Source organism: Mycteria americana, chromosome 7, assembly GCF_035582795.1.
Source record: "Mycteria americana isolate JAX WOST 10 ecotype Jacksonville Zoo and Gardens chromosome 7, USCA_MyAme_1.0, whole genome shotgun sequence".
Classification (NCBI taxonomy): Eukaryota; Metazoa; Chordata; class Aves; order Ciconiiformes; family Ciconiidae; genus Mycteria; species Mycteria americana.
Genome location: NC_134371.1, coordinates 57,444,334 through 57,455,523, shown reverse-complemented (window position 1 = coordinate 57,455,523; position 11,190 = coordinate 57,444,334).

Genomic DNA, 11,190 nt, shown 5'->3' with positions numbered 1-11,190 from the left:
TGGAGGGCAGTGAGCGCCCATTGCCATGGCAATGGGGACAAGCGGGTGAAGCATGTCACCCCAGGTGGCTCTGGGGACAGGGAAGGGATGCCTCCAACCCCAGGGCAGGCAGCAGAGGACATGACCTGGCTGGGGGCGCAGGACAGCAGGTTGGGGAGGGGAGCTGGGCTCAGCCCCTCTGTCACGAATCTGCTGTCCATCTGAGGAGGTCCCCATGGAGACCCATGTCCCCCGGGAGCTGGAGGGGACGGGCTCTCTCTCTCCGAGCACACTGTGAGACCCGCGAGGGCTCAGCGCTGCCAGGCTGGAGCACAGCGTTGGCACAGGGATGATGGGTTTGAACTGGCCATGAATAAATTTAGGCTGGAAATGAGAAGCAGGGTCCTCACTGCCAGAGCAGCCAGCCCCAGCGCGGCCGCAAGACAGGACTGCCCGGGGCGCGAGCTCAAGCCAGGCTGGAGACGCAGCCAGCTGTGTGCAAGGATGGATGGGTGCCAGAGAGATCTCAGCAGCTGAGCACAGGGCCGTTCCCAGCTCCATGTGCCCTTCCTCCTGGATGCGCCCACCCCGTGCCAGCGAGGCTCCGGCATCCGCCTGCCAAGACCTTTGTCCTCTGCACCGTGGCTGAGGGACCTCTGTGCAACCCGGGAGCATTCCCCGCCTGCCCTGGTGCCGCTGCAGGGAGGCTGGGACCCCCTTCCCCACCCAGAGGGGACAGGACGGGGTCACCCGCTGCTCCTGTCCCTCGCACAGGGCCGTTGGGAAGCGCCTCCGCGGTCCCGCTCCCAGCGCCGAGCTGGCAGCCCGCGTGTGCCAGAGCCGCTGTGTGGCGACAGCAGCGTCTGTTTGCTGCCACTGAGGATCTCTCTCTCCGGCTGCTCATTACTGGACGCCTTCCAAGCGACGGGGCTGGATGATACTAATCCGGCTGGTTTCACAGCGAGAGCCCACGTCGGCAAAGGGCTCGGCGGCTGCCCCACCATAGCTCTACTGGGGAATGGGGCCGCCAGGGCTGGAGGCTGCCCAGGTTTGCACAGGGATCCTGGAGCATCCCAGGAAGGAGGGACCCAGGGAGGCGAACGTGGAGCCAGAGCCAAGCCGGCACGACGACGGCCGCCGACACTGAGAGCCACCTGGAACGAACTTGGAAAGACAGCTCCCCCCACGCCCTAGCCTGCAGGAGAGGCGGACGCCGTGTGTCCCAGCTGTCCCCTGCCCCTGGGCTGGCACGGCAGCTGTACAGGGTCACCCTGACAGTGCTGCCCTTCTCACAGGTGCTGGTCCTGTCTTCTGTCCAGCTGAGACCCCCAGGGACCAGGGTGCTGATGGCTTGAGGGGCGTGATGGTGTGAGATAGGGGGGCTGGAGCCAGCACTGGGGCCTGGGGATGCCCACTGAGGGGTGAGAGGGACAGCGTGGGCATCTGGCTCCTCTGCAGGCACCCGCGGCTGTGGCTGCAACCGGAGCTTTGCAGCCCCTCCGCCAGCCCAGCCAGGCTGGCAGGAGCCCGGCAGAGACTCAACCTTCCCCAGGCTGGACGTGTGGTGAGGGGACAGAGAAAGTGCCCAGCCCTCCAGCAACACCCTGCACCCTGGGGACAAGGACCCCTAAAGGCACTGAAGGCCGAGCCGGGAGCACAGGGGGTCACACAGCACCCTGTCCCCAGGGAGCGGGCCGAGAGCCTCGCGCTGGTGCCCGGGCACAGAGCCGTGCGGCTATTAGCGAGGAGGAGCCCTGCAGCTCTGCCGCTGCGCAGGGAGAATTAGCGGTAATAAGTCATGATCATCCCCTGATGACGAGCACTTAATGTGTGCCGGTTCTGCTATCAAAGTGCCTCTTAAACCCCAATCGCCCTGTCGATAGCAATGGCAGCGGCTGATGGATCCCCAGCCGCCCGGCCGCCCAGCCAGGTCGCTCCCGGCATGCCACAGGCGGGAGCATCGATTTCCCACAACTGTGAAGAGGCAAATATTTGAAAAGTGATAAATAAAGGGAGCTGCCGGCTCGGCTGCGCGCGTCAGCGCCCGGGATTAAGGCAACGAGGTGAGACTGCCCAATTAAATCCCAATGAAAATGGCTGCAAATTCAATTTTTCCCCTTGCCCATATCCATCCTGAGGGCCGGGGAGGCTGATAACACGGGGTTCATCGATTGGCACTGCCGGGAAGAAATCTCTCTGAATTCAATTAGTTGGGAAAACACGGGGGGCGGTGCGGGGAGCAGAGCCAGGGCTGTGTGCCTTCGTCATACCCAGGGGGATGGAGCACCCAGCACCTGCTTTGAGTCACCACAGGGCTGCTGGACACAGTGGTGACAGCACCCATGGGTGCCCACACCGCCCTGGAGAGATGGGGGAGAAACACAGTACATTGGTGTTTCTCTTGGTTCGCGAGCCTTGGGGGTCACCCCAGGTCTGGCACCCACTGGCATCTGCAGGACACGGCAGCAGCTGTGCTGGGGAATTGAACGTCCCGCTCCATCCCCGGCACTGGTGGCGACTGACAGGGAACAGCTTGTGTGAAACTCCCTACGTCCCCGAGCACGGAGCGGGACCGGCCCCGGCAGGGATGAGGCTGCGGGTGCTCAGCAGGTCTGCGGGGTCTGCGGCTTCTCCCCAGCCCCTTCCTCCGGGGCTCCAGCGCAGAGGGATGACCCTGCCGGGATGAACAGCCATTACGTCTCATTGCCTTGGAAACAAAGCAGCAGCTCTGAGAAGCCTCTCCACCTCCTCGTCCTCCTTCTCCTCCTCCTCCTAGCTGAGCCCCACGGGAAGGGGCCAGGGGATTTGGGGCTGCCCAGGCTGCACTGCCAGGTGCAGGCATGGGGGCTGCCTGCCCGTGCAAGCTGCCTGGCACCCTGCTGCCTGCTGCCTTGCTCGGTTCCTCCTCCCCAAGTGCGAGAAGTCCCCCATTAAAGCACATGATGCTCAAATTAGCGTGAGTGATGGGGGGGGGAGTCCCGCTCTGTCCCCACATCGGGGGCATGGGGCGGGGCGGGGCGGGGAGATGCGGATTCCAGCCGGTCCCTGCCACCATGGAGAAGAGGGTTGTGAGAAGAGGGTTGTGGTAATGGGCAAGGAAAAGCCTCCCCAGCCCCAGAGCAGGGCCATCAACCTCGCCAGGCTGCAGAGGTGGGGCTGCTGGGGCTGTGGGGAGCAGGTGCCAGGGTCCCCAGGGGTGACAGTGCTCTTACAGCCCCTCACTCTCCATGCCTCTCCTGGGGTGGCAGCCTGGGCTCCCTGTGCACCACAAGGACAGGAGCCCCAGGGCTGGGAGTGGGGGGCTGGGGCTGGCAGGATGGGGGCTGTTGGGACAGAGGGACCCAAGGCAAGAAGGTCTCTCCAGCCCACCAGCACGCCCCTCCTCTGCGGCACAACAAAACCCCTGCACGGGCCACCGCCGTCAGCCAGCAGCCTGCACCCAGGGCCAGGCAGAGACCCCTATTTTGCTCTCCGGGGGTGCGGGGGGCCGTTGCGAGGGCTGGGATGGGGCTGTCGCCCGGGCAGGGAAGGCAGGACGGGGCTGGGAGGCGCTGGGGCAGATGCGGGCTGCTCTGCCCCCGGGGAAGGTGCTTCTGCCAGCTGCGGGCACAGCTGGGACCAGCTGCTGCGCTGCCTCGGGCACAGCCTCGGCTGCCACCGGGCCGAGCAGGGGCTGCGCGCCGGAGCGTGGGGGCCGAGCGCAGCGGTGCGGGCGAGAGAGCACCCTCCTCCCGGGGCAGCCGGGCGCCCCGCCGGCCGCTGCCCCCGCTGGCTCCGGAGCTGGCCCGGGGGGGGCCGTGCCCTGCTGCTGGCCTCGCCGTGCGTGACATTGCGTGCTGTGGGGAGCAGCAGCACAGCCTGCTGGCCGCCGCCTGCGCAGCCCAGCCCTGCCTGCAGCCTGCCTTCCTGCGGGAGCGTGGCCCCACGCAGGGCATCCCCGCGGTCCCACGCAGGACATCCCCACACAGGGCATCCCCACAGCCCAACCTGCCTGCTGCAGGCTCGCTCTGCACCGGGGCCCCTCCCCTGCGGGAGCGGCTGCGCTGCCTGTTCCCCCCAGCCCCACCACGGGCCCAGAGCATCCTCGGCCGCGGGGATGAACCCCCCCCAAAACAGTGGGTGAAGGGCTGGGGGGCCCCGCTGGCTCAGAGGACAGGACCCCCTCACGGCGAGGGTGACGGTGGCCCCGTGCTGAGATCGCAGCGGGACCGGTGACACACAGCTGGGGTTTGCCGACGGCGGTGGCACCCCGCGGGCAGCGCCTGTGGGCACGGGGCCACCATCGCCCGGGGCCGTGGGAGGGAGCGGGGTCAGGGCAGGTCTCTGCCTCCCGCTGCCATTTGCCTCCTTGCCCTCCAGCGATGCAGCACCGAGTTGCCTGGTAACCCTCCTCCTCCTCCTCCTCCTCCTCCTCCTCCTTCCTCCTTCTTTCTTCCTCCCTACAGCCCAGGGATGAACGTCTTATAAGGCTGAACTGGGCTGGAGAAGGATGGATGGTGTTTTTGGGGGGGCCCTCAGCTCCAGCCCTGGTGCAGCTTGCCCAGCACAGGGGTTAGGGGTCATGGTGCAGCAGGGAGCCTGCCCCAGAGCACTGGGGGGCAGGTAGAGGGGGCCCATGCAAGACCCATGGCATGGCCAGACGGTGGCCAAGGTGTCCCTGCCACCTGGCCCCACGCACACACTTCCACTGAGCCCGCAGGAGCAGGCAGAGCCCCCCCATCTGGGCATCCCCACCCCGGGCTCCCCCTCCCACCTGCACCATCCCGGTACAGCTCTGCACCCCAAAGCTCCTGGGGCCTGGGCTGAGACTTGATATTCTGCCTGTTCCCCTACACACATTGGCAATTAGATCATAATTGTAATATTTGCATATTCATAACAGCTGAAATTAATCGCATTTGCATAATGGTAATGAAAGGGACTTCATTAATTACCGCTTTTTTTCTGGCGATTTTGCATATAAATGGATTCTATTAGGCAGGTTGAGCTGCGGCGGGTGCAGGGGTGGGACAGAAGATACGTGGCTGGGCTGGGCTGGGCTGGGCTAGGCTGGGCTGGGCTGGGCTGGGCTGGAGCGGTGAGGACCAGTGGCACCGCTGCCACCCTGCCTGCCCCGCTCTGCTGTGCCCTGCAGATGGGCTCAGCCATGGTGTGGGGCCTTGGCCAGTGGCTTCCTGCCCATGCCCAGACCCAGTGGCTTCCCCTTGCCCCGCTGACCCCACACCTGCCCCAGGTATCCCACCACAGCATGGGGATGCAGGTGGGAGCAAGGATGGGCACCGGGGCTGCTGCAGTGCTGCGTTTGTCTTGTTCAGGGTGTCAGCGAGGCCATGGGCGGCACAGAGGGTCCCTCCTGCAGGCACTGCAGGGACGGCATCCTGCACCGTGCACGCAGCAAGGGTCACTGCTGCCACCAGCACCCGTGCCTGGGGTCCCCTGTGTATGACCACTCATGGCAGCTGGGGGACCCCCCCTCCTGCCCCGGGGTGATACTACAGGCATCGGTGCCTGGGGAGGGCTGGGCAGAGGGGACCAGCCGGTGCAAGCAGGTGGCCTCCCGCTGCATCACCTCTGTCACCACTGGGCCCTTCCCAGGGGATGTGCCAGCTCCGAGTCCCCAGCCTGGCCCAGCAAGGCTCCCTCCTGGCAGGGACAGAAGGGCGGGCAGAGGAGCCGGCAGGTGGGAGTAGGGCTTTGCTATGGCCTCTTGTGTGCCAGAGCCAGGCAGGAGCGATGCCCCGGCCCATGGAGCTGCTGTGACCACATGCAGCAGCCACGGGACGGCTCTGACCACAGCGTGAGTCCAGCGAGGGCTGGCAGTCACCTGGCACTGTCCTGTCATCCCCGTCCCATCACTCTGCCTCTCCTCCCGGGCAGCTCACAGCACGTGGGGACCTCTGCCCAGTGGCTGTCACTGTCCCTGGGGCTGCCACCAACCTGCTGTCTGGAAAAGCCCCAGACGTCCCAGTTGTGAGGGGAGGTGAAAGAGGAGGTGAGAGCTGCCCGTAGCCCAGGGAAACGGGAAAGCTGGGAGCAGTGAGTGCGAGTTGGCAGTCGGCAAATGCAGGTGAGAAAAGTCTCGATGAAGCTCTTGGTGGCTGGTGGAGTCACAGGAGGTACTGATTGAAGCAAACTGAGAGAAAACCAACTCCAAGCAATAGACCAGGCTGGAGACAGGAGAAAGAAAAGGAAGCTGCGGCTTCGGCGTCCCTCTGTCCGTCCCCAGAGGGTGAACACCTTCCTCTGCTTCCCAGCCTGCCTGCGCGCACGGCCAGTTCAGCTCCGTGAATGCCGGTGCCAACAGCAGCTGAAATAATAAACATGCGTTAGGTTTGGGGGAACCTGCTCCAAACCAGTGCCGGGAGGCGGCGGGTTTGGGTTTGGTCCCTGCCACGCACTGCTGTGGGGACAGCCCTGCCCTTGCCGGGAGGATGCTCTGGCCACGGGGCACCTCTGCTCTGCTCCGGCCGGGGAGAGGCTTCTGTGGGAGATGGAGCTCGTTGCCTCCTTATTGATGGCTCCTTCCCTCCCGCACGGCTGGGGAAGAGGCCTGCGGAATAAATCAGTGCAAGAGACAGATTATGGCAGCTAAAGACTCCAAATGAGATGATAATTGCCGTGGTAATGACAGTGAAGACCTGATGCTGCTGATAAGGAAACATCTCTGCTGCTCTTGGCTGGTGCCCGGCCAGGGAGTTGGCATGGGCACACAGCTTGGGATGTCCCCAGGGACACCGTGGCCGGGCCGCACTGCCCTCCCTGTGCCCACGGCAGGGTCCCGGTGCCCATGGCAGGCGCTGGTCCTCACCACAGCCCCGCAGCGGCAGGGATGGGGGTGCTGGGGGCTGGGCGAGGGGGCACGAGGCAGGCAGCCCTGGCGGGGCCGTTTGTCTGGTTCTCCCGCCGGCTGCGTGTCAGCTCTAATTAGGCAAACTTCTGTATTCATTGCGAGCCCAGCCAGCGGAGAATTCCACAATTGAATTTTAATGCCCTAAAAACACATTACATTCAGCTTGATTAATTAAGAGATGGCTTAACATGGTGACCGGGCTGCAGAGGGCCGTGCTGCGGAGGGGTGCCATGCCGGCCGGCTCCTGCACCCCACGGCTTGGGGCACGGGGCTGGAGTGTGCCGGGACCAGCAGAGCCAGGGCTGGTCCCTGAGCCCTGCGGGGCTGCGGGAGGGGACGGGAGCCGGGGCCAGGCCGTGCCCCGGGGGTGCCAGGCTGCGCGGGCCCCTGCTCCCCCAGCCAGAGGAGGGCTGAGCCCAGACCTCGGGCACCTCGGCGGCACCGGCTCAGCTGGGCAGGCGGCGGTGGCAGCATCCCCTTCCCTCCCCGGGCCTCACTGTCCCCATCGGTGTGGCCATCAGGGCCCTCCTGAGTGCGCGTTCCCTGCGTCCCCACCACGTCCCCGCTCTGGGCTGACGCTGTGCTATGCCACACCACGAGTGGGGCGCTCCCAGGGGGACCCTGCTTGCTTTTGTCTGCGAGTGAAGACAAGCTGGGAGGCTCCTATTAATTTGTCTCTGCGGTGATTCCCTGGGGCACCGGCAATGCCGGCTAATGGGCTGCCACCTCCCGCAAGCCAGCTCTGCCCCCGCTCCCCGGGCCACTGCTTGCTGTGACCGTGCCCAGCCCAGCCCGGGTTGTGTCCCCACTTGTGCCACTGCTTGGGGTGGCTTTGCCAGCCCACCCGGGTGCTGTGGGCTGAAGCATCCTGGGGGGACCCTTTCCCTGCATCCCGCCACGGGCACCGGGTGGTGGGAGCGATCCCCGCAGAGCCTGGCCAGGCTGGATGTCACCGGGCGCCCCGGTCAGGGGGACGGTTCAGCTGAAGCCCATCCTGCCACAGCATAATGAATGGAAAAGGGAGGAACCCATAACCGTGCTGAAAAGGAGAGGTTGCAACCGGCAGGACATAAATCAGAGGGAAAGTGATAAAGGGAGCCTCTCGCCAGGAGGGGCCAGCAGCGGAGGGAGGGATGGCGACGGCATTGTAAGGCCAAAAGAAATCCTGGCAAGGCGATAAATCCTGCAGCCACTGGAGCTGCTCGAGCGCTAATGATCACGCAAAAACGCCAGCCACGTTTAACAAATATTTCTGCTCTGTATTTGGAGAGAAGCAGGACGACATGCTTGAATCATACGAGAGTGATGAAGCCATCTATTAATTACTGCCGGGAATGTTAAACAACATCTGCCAGCTCAGCAGGCCCAGGCACCGCCCGCCCTGGCCTACTCCAGGAGCTGGAGGAGAATTTGTCCTCCTCATTAATTTCCCATGAAATCTTGGAATAGCGAGAAAATCCCCACCAGCTGATGGAGAGCCCACCCGCACCAGGAGCCACGGGGACGTGGAGGTGCTCAGTCCTCACCTCCTCCTCCTCTTGGCTCTGCTGGGATTTATATCCTGTTCCCACCTGGTTCGATCCTCCCTGACAAAGAATAGCCATAAACTGGCAAAGGTTGGGCATTTATTTCCCATAATATGATGTATAGATTTTCTTTTACCCTAGTGTTTCTGGAGGCTGTAAGAAAGGGAGGCTTAAATGGGGCAACGTGCTCATTAACGCATCCTGCAGAAATCTTCATCACAGCTTTGGGAGGGGCTGGCACCTTTCCCTGCATCTCCCATGTGCTGCCCAGTGCCTGGGACCGGAGGGATGGAGGGGACGGAGGGACAGAGGGATGGAGGGGATGGAGTGATGGGGGTGCTGGAGTGATGGGGGTGATGGAGTGATGGGGGGATGGAGGGAATGAGGGATGGAGGGGATGAGGGATGGAGGGGAAAGAGGGAGAGGAGGAGCAGGAGGAGAAGAAAGAAGAAGAAGAAGAAGAAGAAGAAGAAGAAGAAGAAGAAGAAGAAGAAGAAGAGGAGGAGGAGAAGGAGGCTCTCACCAGGAGGGGAGGACCCCGCAGGACCAGGATAAGCCCCGGCTACAGCACAGCCCTACTGCACCCCATCATTAGCCATTTGCAACCCAGGCAGGTCCTTTGTTTCGGGAGGGGGAAACAGGCTGAGCAGCAAAGGTGGCTGCGAAGGGCACAGCAGACTTCGACAGCAGTAAAGCAGGTGGCTCAGCAGCAGAAAGCAGCTAATTAACAAATTATCTCTGCACAGTATGCATGGACTGTAGTAAGCAGAGAAGGACATAGCAGAGTGATGGATCCCACCAAGGAGGACCCAGCAGAGTGATGGATCCCACCAAGGAGGACCCAGCAGGCACCGGGGCTGGTGTGTCCCTTTGGTGCCAGGTCGCTGAGCCAAACGCCCAGCAGTGCCCAGAGCTGTGAAAACAGGGAGGTCCAAGAAATTCGGCTCGGGTTCTGGGCAGGGAGGAGAGCTGGGGGTACACGTGCAGCGGTCCAGGTTGCATCGCTCAGCAAAGCCTGCCCCAACACGGCCGGAGGGGCAGGGAGCTGGGAGGGACGCCCCGGCAGGGGCTGGGGGTGACAGGGCAGGGGGCATGGCCATCGCAGGGACACACTGGCCTCGGGGACACAGGTGGGGAGGGGGGGCTGGGTTGGTGCCGGGTCCTGCTGGAGAGGCTTTTCATCTCTTGGTCCCTTTGCAGCCAGAGGGGATGGGTTTGGAGAAGACTGTCTTTGGTGAAAAATCATGACATTTCATACAAGCAAAGCTCTTGCACCTGCCTCCATGAGATGCTGGGTCACATGCGGATTATTTTTCCCAGCCTTTTTCTACACATAAAAAGGCTGGAATTTACTTGCCTATAAAAGCTGAAAACCAAACATGGTTGCAAAATATTGGGGTGCTTTACAGCAAAGATGAAAGCCCAGGGAGGAAGGGACGTCAAGGGTGCCCTCTCCCAGCCCCAGCCCTGGATCGCCTCGCACAGCCATGGGGTGCAGGGGGAGCGGGAGAGGTCTGGGGGTGCCCAGGAGGGACAGGAGTGACATGCCCCGGTGGAATGGTGCCACCCAGCCATACCAGCCCGCAGCACCCCGGCCCTCTGGGCCCTCAGGGTGCCAGCTGAGCCGCCCAGGAACCCAGGGACAGGTAGTTAAAATGCAGAAATGTCAATTTAAATTAAAACATGTTTCATAAAAAGGGAGAGAGATAAAACCTTCCCTGCAGCACAACAAGCTGGGGGATTTATGGGGTACTGGGAGGACTGGTGCCCCCCCCACTGCAGTGGGCTCTGGGGGGGCTGGCTCAGCTGCCGCTGCTGGCACCGCTGGGCACCCCCAAGGCACAATGCCAGGGCATGGGGGCCACCCACCGCCTCCCCACCCTGGCCGTCACAGAAGCCAGAGCTGGGTCTATTCTGAAATGTCAGCTCGCTAATAAAATGTGCAGGAGCTGCGTTTTCTTTGGGCCAATAAAACTCCTGTGCGAAGGCAGGGATGCTCGGCACCCAGCTGCCCTCCTGCACCAGCGCCCTGCTGGGCCCCCTCCCCACCTCCCTGGGGGGACACGCAGGCCAGTCTGACCCCGTGCTCGTGCCAGCCCCCCCAGACAGCGGGTGCTGGGTGCAGGCCCCAGCGCTGGCGTGGCACATGGCTCCAGAAGCACAAGTGGCACAGCAGGGAGTAAATCCACGGCACCCTGTCAAGGTAAAGTGACAAAACACTGGCCTGCAATGCAGGAACCGCAGTTATAACAAGAGAAAATCAATGCGATATATTACCAGGGATATAAAGACGCCATTAATGCTTCAGCGTGGAGCCCAGCAGCTTCGCTTGCTGTCGGCAGGACAGGTTTGCTGCAAGGGCTCCCCTAATTCCCGTCTCGCTGCCCAGGTCTCTCACATGCTGGGCTCGGCTGTGTTTATTCGCTGTCCCCCCAAGCAAAGGGCTTCTGCTCCCACCCGCTGCCTCCTGGGCTTTGCCCCAGCCCGGTGCCCAGCCTCCAGCTGGGGATGCAGCCAGGACTGCAGGGGCCGGAGAGGTGCATGGCCTTGGCGGGCGTCTTTCCAGCCCCACGGCACAAGGACCTGGCGAGGCCGCACACCCGGGCCAGGCAGGTGCCACCCCTGGTTCTGGGGCTCGCAGTGCCCGTGCGGCTCTGCCACTCACCCGCCCACCAGTGCTGAGCCCAGCGCCCTCAGGCACCTCCGGGGTTTGATGGAAGGGAAGGCACAACCCCAGTGCACCACGGAGCAAGGCTGCAGAAGGACGCGTGGAAGGTGCAGCGCTCCCTTGGCACAGTGGCTGTGGGCAGGGAGCAGTCCACATGTTGGGGACAC